Source organism: Tenrec ecaudatus, chromosome 1, assembly GCF_050624435.1.
Source record: "Tenrec ecaudatus isolate mTenEca1 chromosome 1, mTenEca1.hap1, whole genome shotgun sequence".
In the NCBI taxonomy this organism is placed as follows: Eukaryota; Metazoa; Chordata; class Mammalia; order Afrosoricida; family Tenrecidae; genus Tenrec; species Tenrec ecaudatus.
This window is the reverse complement of record NC_134530.1, coordinates 217,750,357-217,759,742: the sequence shown is the minus strand read 5'-3', so window position 1 is coordinate 217,759,742 and position 9,386 is coordinate 217,750,357. Positions and strand designations below refer to the sequence as shown.

Genomic DNA, 9,386 nt, shown 5'->3' with positions numbered 1-9,386 from the left:
AAGTGTACAGAGCAAATACCTTTTGAATTCAACACTGTGGAGACATTTTGTTTCTACGTGTCCCTGTCAGTCCCCGCCAGGTAACGTTACGTACCCCACGCCCTGCCAGAGTTCCCTGTTTTCAGTCTCCCTCTTTCCTAACTCTCGGTCCTTGGGGAAATGCCACCCTTTTGATCTCAAGTGGTTGCATCGTCTCACGTGAAGGTGAGCTCACTCCCAGCCCTGAAGCGTGTCTCAGGGCCGTCGTTTTTGGAGTCCCACCAGTGTCTGTCGGTCCAGTAAGCCTGGTCTGTTTGCAATGCTGAGTTTTGTTCCATGCTTTTCTCCCACTGCATCTAGGACCTTCCAATGTGATCCACTGGAGAGTAGTTGGTGGTGGTAGCCGGGCACCATCTGGTTCTTGTCTCAGGGCTGTGGAGACTGGTATTTGCCTGCCTAGAGGTCCATTGGACTCATTACTTCCACCTGTCTTTTGATTTTTCATCACTCTCCCCTCCTCTGGATGGTGAGAGACCAAGATTTGGCTGCGCATGGGCTTTTAAGATCCCATTCGAGAGGGGGGAGTTGCATTAATCCCCACTGACTTGTTTGGTAAAGCCTTCAAGACCTTGTTCGTTTGAGTCTTTTCAGAATGTCTAGGAAAGGCCTAGAAGCATGTACGGCAGAATCACATCATATGTGGTCCAGCAGGTTTCCCTAGCCTCCTTTATTTCTCTTATAGCCCGATTTACTTCACAAATGCAACAACGGAAAACAAATCAAACTCCTTGTCATAAGAACAGAGTAGAATCGCCCCCATGAGTTTCAAAGACGGTAGCTCTTTATGGGAGTAGAAAGCCTTGTCTTTCTCCCTCGGAACGGCTGGTGGTTTTGAACTGCCAACTTTGTCGTCAGCAGCCCACAGATCTCCGACAACAGGAGCCCTATCTTATCTGGTAGTTGGCTACAACATCACCGTGTTCACAGTCTTGATTCAATAGTGCATGGAGCTGTACGCATGTGCTGTTAGGTGTCGCGGAGTTGATTCCAATGCCAAGTGGACGACAGAGCAGAACTAACTGCTCCACCGCGTTCCTAGGCTGTATCTTCCTCGGAACACTATTCCAGGTCTTTCCTCCCTCAGAGCCCCGGGTGGGTAGTCACTGTGTGCTCAACCACTGTCTCACCGGGGCGCTCGGCTGTATGTGCACACAGCACCCCACATCACGCCCTTAAAACCTCTTGAGCTGTCCATAGCATACAAGGTTTTACACAAATAACATGTGTAGTAATGTGTATGTATGAACACCCAAACTTCCGTGTACATACACAGAACAGTATGGTGTATTTGTGGAAACTTTTGTATGTGATGGAGGATCCAAGAGAGTTTCTAGGGAGGAATTGTGAGTTCCCCTCAGAGTACACTCTCCCACTCACTGACCTCTCTCCCAAAGATTAAGTTACTGGGGAAGGCAGAAATGGCATTGGTTCTATTGGAAAATTGCTCAAGAAAAGGCAACAAGTTGGGTTGACCTTGCAGGCTAGGACTGCTCTCCTTTGCTCCAGTGTTGGAATACAGGGTGCTTTGGGGGGACAGGAACCTCTTGAAATATCAGACTTTCTGGTTCTCGCATCTCGGGATGAGATGAATTTTGGGGATGAGATGTCAGGAGAAAGCACAGGCTCACCCTCAGTATAGGGCAGGGCTTCATCTGATAGCATGAACTGTGCTACCTCTATGGGTAGTGTTTGAGTTCTCTTATAAAAAACCAAACCAAAACAAACCCCCAACATACCGAATGAGTATATCTGGATTCATTTCAGTCAAATGCTGATACGATGTAATCGGACCACACTGGTGTGAGGTAGGAGTCCATTCTGGGCAGAGAATGTGTCTGGGGAATAATTATATGTGTGGGTGCACCCCCCCCCCCCAGGAGCCTGTGTCCGGTGTAGAAGCAGAAAGCCTAGGGCAGGGCTTAGGTGGACACTGCTGTTTATTGAGCTGCAGCAGGAGGACCTGGCACTTGGGACATGACCTGGGGCACGAGTTTCAGGAATGAGTGTGGAGTACTGAGTCTGACTGGGTAGAAGAGGGAGCCCCTTAGCTTAATGAAGTTGGATGAGGCCAGAGGGTGTTTTTGGGCTTTAGCGATGTCTCCAAAGTGGCCTTTGCTAGTACATGTCCACAGCCCCGCAGGGGAGTGGGAGAGAGCGGGTAGTGCCTGCTAAAGCCACCAGGAGACTCACCTTTTTGGTCAGAGTGCGAGATCAGGGCTGAGAATGTTTTCAGATGAATTCCAAGGGAGTCTATTGAGCCTGTAATAATGCTGAAGAACTGAAATGGTTTAAGACGAGAGATTAGAAAAACAGAAAGCTGAGGTAAAGGATGGTGAAGGACAAAAGTCCTCGAGGACTTGCGAGGAGATAGCAGGGAATGGGAGGGCTAGATCCAACATTGTCCTCTGGACCAGAATGGTGGGAAGAAGGATGCAAACGCTGGCAAGGTCAAAGCCAAATCCACTGCCGTTGAGTTGCTTTTGGCTCCTAGTGACCCTACTGGAGGGTGTCACCTGCTGTAAATCCTTGAGGCACGGCCCTCCACCTTCCTCATGCCACGGCCCTTTCATACCATTCCTCATGTAGTGGTGACCCCCCAACCATAAGATGATTTTCGTTGCTACTTCATCATTGTCATTTGGCTACTGTTATGTATCGGGCAACCCCTGTGAAAGCGTCATTTGACTCCCAAGGGGTCGCCCTCGACCCGCAGGTTGAGAACTGCTGCCTTACAGGAACAGACAGCCTCCTCTTTCTTCCCTGGAGTGACTGGTGGGTTTGAACTACTAATCTTGCGATAGCAGTCTGCCATGTAAATCACTCTAGCCCAGTTGTTGCTATTAAATTCCAATTGAATTGAGTGGATCCTGCTCACAGTGACTCATGGGACACACTGGAACCCAGGTGAGCTCCAGTTTGTGTCCTTGTGCGGAGAACCCTGTGCTGTAGGTGGGATTGAGAAGTGAGGGGACCCTTCCCTGGAGGTCCTCTTGTCAAGGAAAAGGAGGGGGCAAGGCCATCTGTTGGAAATGTGTGAGGAACGGTTGGGGCTGGAGGCTGGCTATGGGGAGGGAGCTGCAGGCTGGAGGGCAACAGGATGGAGGGGGAGGGGACGAGGGAACTTGTGCTTGCTGAGGTCAGGGAGCTTGAAGTCAGAGTCCTAGCCTTGGCATTAGAGGGTCTTCTCCCGCTGCCCGTGAGCAGGAGCCAAGGAGGCTGCACTGCTCAGGGCCAATATGCCAAGTGCAAGAGAGTCCGGTCTCTCTGGGATCTTGCAGCACTAACTTTCCATTTTTCCAGTAGATGACCTCGCCCGCGCCTTCTCCTGGAACACACCAGCTGCTGCCCTGCTTCCAAGTCCTAGGCTTCAACACTGAGGTGGAGCGGGTAGCGTTTCAGCCCTCCCCGCCGGGAGCCATCCCCCTGGCGCAGCTACCCACCTGACCCCAGCAATCCACGGTGGGACTCATGTTCTGTCCGGTGGCTTCTGTACTGCCTGGTTCGGCCCCTCCTCCTCTCCTGGCACACTTCCCGGGATCCTGGGCCTCGCAGAGTCCGACAGAGTGGCCTTCACCGGCAGCCTTGTTCTAGGTTTCTGTCCCAACCACCTCAGCACTTCCATGATGGACCCTGCCTCTTGTGACGTGGTACCTGGGTGTCGGGAACAGGGGTCCCTGGTGGCACAGCGGTTGAGCACCTGGCTGCCAACCCGAAGTTCTCCAGCCATTTAACCCACCAGCTGCTCCCCAGGAGAAAGATGAGCTGTCTGCTTTTGTAAAGAGCCACAGCCTCTACACTCCCACGGGATAGTCTTATTCGCTCCTCCAGGCTGCTATGAGTCAGAGTCAGTTCCACTGCGGTAGGATTAGGCTGGTGACATTTACAATTTTTATTTTTCAGATGATTGAAGTAATACATGCTCATTTTAGAAAACTTAGAAAATCAAAAGAAACTAAAAACGAAAACCACCACCCATTATCCTACCTTCCTAAGGAGCTTTGGTGACTAAAAAGGATAAGTGTTAAGATACCAACCCCGCTCCGTCCCCCACCCCCCAAAAGATGCTAACCCAAAGGTTGGAAGTTCCAACCAACCAGGGGTTCCTAGGAGGAAAGACCTGGTAATTGGCTCCTGGATCGATGAGGGGCTAGCAAAGACTTTCATTCCGTTCAACTGTGTCACATGGAGTTACTATGCGTCAGAATTCACTCCCAGGGCCGAACACCAATCTTACCTCCCCATGGTAAGCATTTTAAACCTATAGGATTTTTCGGCGTTTGTATATTTTGTATAAAATGGGATACTATTTTAATCTAAGTAGCTCTTCGTGTAGTTTTGTCTTCACATTTCTTTCTGTGCATTATTATATGTCACAAATCATGCACTGGAAACACATACAGTGTCTGCCTAGGATTCCAGTTAGGACCACACAGAGCATCTTTAACCATGTTCCTGTTTCTGCTCTGCTCCAGCTTGTCCGCTTTCTTGGGCGGCACCTTCCCCTGCAGTGTCACCGAGGCCCTGGAGCCATCTGCACACAACCTCTTTCTTCCTGCTGGCAGTCTTCCATGGACTGGTAGGAAGGACATTTTGTTGAGCAAAACTTACCTCCTCATCTTGGGATTTTCTTTTTTCAACAATTAAGCACAGTTTTAATTTTCTGTTCCATTTTATTTTATTTTTTTTTCTGTTCCATTTTTAAGAGTTAGCAGTCTTGCCCATTTTCCGTCATTGCCTGAACAAACACAGAAGACCTTTAATCATAACGTGCTGATAGTAACACACTGAATCCTCACTTAGAGACTATCCAATTAAAAGGCAAGGGCTCATATTCCTTTTGTTACACTGTAGGTTTGGGGAGTAGTTAAGAGTTAGTTCCTGTATCATCTCACCAGAAAATGGAACGCAGTCTACTTCATGAATACAATTCTTCTCACACTTTTCCCTAGTCATATGGTTCTCTGCAGGTTTAATCTTTGGACATATCTGTTATTTCCTCCTTATAGACAGGCGAATGGCATAACACAGCAGAGGCAAAGAGCTGTACAATCAATTTTTAGGGTGTGAAGAAAAAAGAGTCAGAGCTTCCATAGCATGGCCACAGCTTTGCAGATGCGACGTCGTGGTAGGTGAAGTAACAAAGGCCAGCAAAGGTCACGGCTGAGAGTGCCAACAGGCCTGCCTTGGCAGCTTTCTGGGTAGCTTCCCCATGGACATAGTCAGTAACGACCTGTCCAGTGCCCCAGTGACTATGAAGTGTGAGGGCTGCTGCCAGGGAGTAGTCCATCGCCGAGCACGGATTCAAATAAGCAGCTGGGAGCAGGCCCAGGAGCAAAACACTGACCACCCTCTCACCAGTCCAGTGGATGGATGCAGCCTTGGAGCCAGCACGGTGACTGGGGGACAGGTGGATGTGCTGCACTCCCGGAGTAGAGTGGTCCTGGAGAAATGCTGAGGCAAGCGCAGGTCTAACCACTGGGGCTTGGTGGAACAGAGCTTGGGCTCCCAGGTCACCACGGAAGACGCTCAGCCTCAAAACCACCGCCATCGCGTTTCCTAGGGCTCAAGGTCACCCAGCACCCCGCGGGATTTTCTTTACCACACACATGCTCAGCTACACCTGAACCTTCCTGGGGGAAACATCTGATAGCTAGGATGTAATCTCCCTCCTCTATTTACTCTTACCTCCTTCAGCTATGTCCTGGCAGTCCCCTCCGATGTCCTAGGCCAGGACTTTGGGTATATAGCATAGTAGTATGTAGCTTACTACCTAGTAGCTTAGCTTAGGAGTACACATTTTATTTTGCTACCTGACATCCATTACATTCAAACACGTACACATCCATGGTCCCGTAAGGCTATAATAGAAGTCAGAACTCCTGGTAAAGTAGTGAACGCAACAGCTTCCTGCACACCGTAGATGTATCCTCAGTCTTTGTCTTATACACAAATCGGCTGCGCTGCCAGGCATGTAACCTTACAGCACATATGGAACGTACACTACAGATGACTTAATTGTCCTAATCAATGCCCACCCTACAGACTTATGCATGTGCAATACTTATCTTCAAAGTTTATTGTTTGAACAGTGCGTGCTTCGACTCAGAAGCAGCAACATCAAATCCCTCATGCGTCTCTTGAGTGCTGTGGGACTCTGTCACTGTTTACTTCTTCCTTAGAAAATCCTACATGGTGTGCATCATGGCTCCCCCTGATGCCCCAGTAAAACCAGTGCTCACGATGGCAACAGCAAGAGGCAAAGGAGAAGGGCTGATTTGGAAGCGCAACAAAAGGTGATGAAACAGCCTGAAGGTGGGAAATCCGTGAACTCCATGATGCATCTCGGAGTTAGGCCTGTTTTCCTGACAAATCATGATAAGTGTCAACAACAAAGAAAACCCTCCATCCAAGCTGCTAGAGGACGCACCGAAGGCCACCAGGCTAAAGAAAGTGAGAGAGGTCGCCCCTGTCAGACATGGAGCAGGTGCTAATGATGTGGCTTGAGGATCAAACACAAAAGCGCATCCCCTCTCAGCACATTGACATCCTGCGAAGGCATGACGCTTGTTCCAGGTGCTTGAAGAGAAAGCAGGACTGGATGATGGAGATGGTGTGTGCACTGTCTCTAGATCCCCTCCTGTCCCTTGCACGAGGTCTCCTCCATGGCCAGCGACACAGCCTGCACACGGCAGTGGCACGGACGACCTTCCTGGAGCCGGGCAAACATTCTCAACCTCTTCTTTTACTGGACATGCACTTACTGCTCCCCGAGGCTCCTGTCTAACCTTTCAAGCAGCTGTTGCTGATGTGACCCCATTATAGGTATACCTCGTTCTATTGTGCTTTGCAGTTCCAGCCTCTTTTTTTTTTAGGGACAAATAAAAGGTTGGTGGCAACCCAGCAAGACTATCAAGCATCATTTTTCCAACACCCGCGCTCACTTTGTGTCACGATGTCACATTTTGGTGATTCTCCGATCGTTCAAACCGTATTTTATTATTTTCAAACTATCTGTGATCAGGGATGGTTGATGCTACGATTGTGATTGTCCTGGGAATTTCTAGCTAGCCTAGTTGCCCACGTAAGACAGAAAACTTCATCAACAGATGTCCTTGTTTTCTTCCCAGCTCTCACCATCTCCTTGGGGCTCCTGATTTCCTGAGACACCCTACAAAGGCCTCTGGGCACTCAAGTGAAAGCAAAAGTCAATTGATGAGGAAAACTTTATTGTTGGCTTGTGGGAAATTGCCACAGTCAGCTTCAGCAACCTCCATCCTGAACAGTTGCCAACATTGAGGTAAGACGCACCACCAGCCAAAAGATTGCAAATTGCTGAAGGTTCACATGGTGATTAGCATTTTTCAACCAAAAAGCTTAAAAAAATTAAGTTATGTATTTTTAAATAATCATAGTGCCATTTACTGTATACTTACTGGACTAGTCTAGGTGTAAATATCACTTTTACATGTACCAGGAAGCAAGAACTTCATGTGACCCACTTTATCGTGACACTTGCTTTACTGCAGTTGACTGGAACCCAGTTTGCAATATCTCTTGAGATCTGCCAGTAGGTCAGTCTTAAAAAAGTACAGTGCTCGAGGCAGACAGTTTTTATTGGTTAAGCTAAATTATGGCTTGGTTTTAAGAAGATACCAGGTGATACTTTTGGTCTACAATTTCAAGATTCTCCCAGGGCAATAGTTTCACGGGTTCCCTGAACCTGCATGGCTTTGAAAAGTTGGGAGTCCAAAGAATCTGAAATTCTGTTCTACAATCTCCCCCCACCCCACCCCCAACTTTGATCAGAGTTTTTGTTTACAGACTCTTTGCTAAAAATGCTCAGGGCACCATCCAGCTGTTCTAGTCTAAAGGCAAAGGAGACAGTTCTTCACAGAGGCCACAAGGCACACATGCCACACCCTCAGATCCCTGATCCTTGACTTTCCTAGTGTTCTGTTGCTCCAGGCAACTAGAGATCAGTTGTGTTTCAGATGGCTGCTTGTAAGCTTTTAGGACCTCAGGCAAGATGCAACAAACTAGGAGCTGGAATGGAAGCATTAAACATGTTATTAGGCCAATTAATTGGCATGTCCCATGAAATCACAACCCTAAATCTCATTTAACATCCATATTTAACATCCATATTCATCCTAATTATAAAAAGAAATAATTGTTTATTATGAAATAGAGAAAAGTATCGGGAAGGAAAATTAATAATTTCCAGCACTGTCCAGAGGTAACCACCATCAGACTCTGGTGTACCCCGACTTGCATCTGCCTGCACCCCGAGGCTGACATGATTGGGAGAGCATTAATATGTCTAGTCTAGAGTTCTGCTCTCCTAGTTGTTCTAATCCTGCTTGGGAAGCCACTTTCAGATGGATAGAGGAAAGGGGTGGCCATCAAGTCTCTTGGGACTCATGGCAATGGCATGCCCTCCGAGCCCACTAACAGCTGGCTGTTCACAAGGACAGTGGGGAGCCTTTCTTCTGCAGAGCCTCTGAGGGTGCTGGACGGCCAAGCTCTCAGTCAGCACACATACGCTGCTTCCAGGTAGCTGCCAAGGGATGCTTCGCTGCTAATGCTGCGCTCAGTGTGTGGGCCCTACGGACGGAGTAGCCAGAGGCAGCTGTTCGGAGCCTCCGGGCACTCCGTGGAGAAAGGTGGCAGTCTGCCATCATACAGATGACAGCCTTGGAAAGCTGTTAGTGGGCTCGGAGGGCAATTGCCATGAGTCCCAAGAGACTTGATGGCCACCCCTTTCCTCTGTCCATCTGAAAGTGGCTTCCCAAGCAGGATTAGAACAACTAAGACCCTGAGGTCAGTTGATTTCAAGAGATAGGTCTTTCTGTGCTGGCCAGCCGTCCCCTGAATCATCACCTTAGCATAACCTGCCAGGTCTGATCTGGACTCTTCAAATGCCATGGTTTGGGAGGTGACCTCTCAGGAACCAAGGACAAAGACCAGATTTTTCGGTGTGAAGTTAACTCTGTGACTATGTCATCTGTAGCTGGACGGCAGTTTGTGACAGAAACAAACAAGTGTTACTGGTCTTTGATGACACCCGGGGTACAGGCTCAAAATTCTCTATTCAAGCACCATCGTGACTTAAATCCAAGTAAATGTTTAAAAGGTCATGAATACGATGCTACGATCGTGGCGCCCTCCCAACCCCAAACCAGAATTTTTGTCTTCATGTCAGCTCTGACTCATAGCAACTCTATTGCACATTGCTTCCAAAAGGTCCCCTGGGTTTCTGAGGCTGCAAAGGATCACAGGGCAGAGCCTCATCTTTCTCCGGCTGAGCAGCTGGTGGTTTTGAACTGTTAGCCCTGTGGTTACAGTCC

At 48.6% G+C, this 9,386-nt stretch overlaps 1 pseudogene; it reads right to left on the bottom strand.

Moving 5' to 3' along the window:
- Positions 1–4,835: 4,835 nt before the first annotated feature.
- LOC142437309 (succinate dehydrogenase [ubiquinone] cytochrome b small subunit, mitochondrial pseudogene) lies at positions 4,836–5,587 on the bottom strand (annotated as a pseudogene).
- Positions 5,588–9,386: the final 3,799 nt, after the last annotated feature.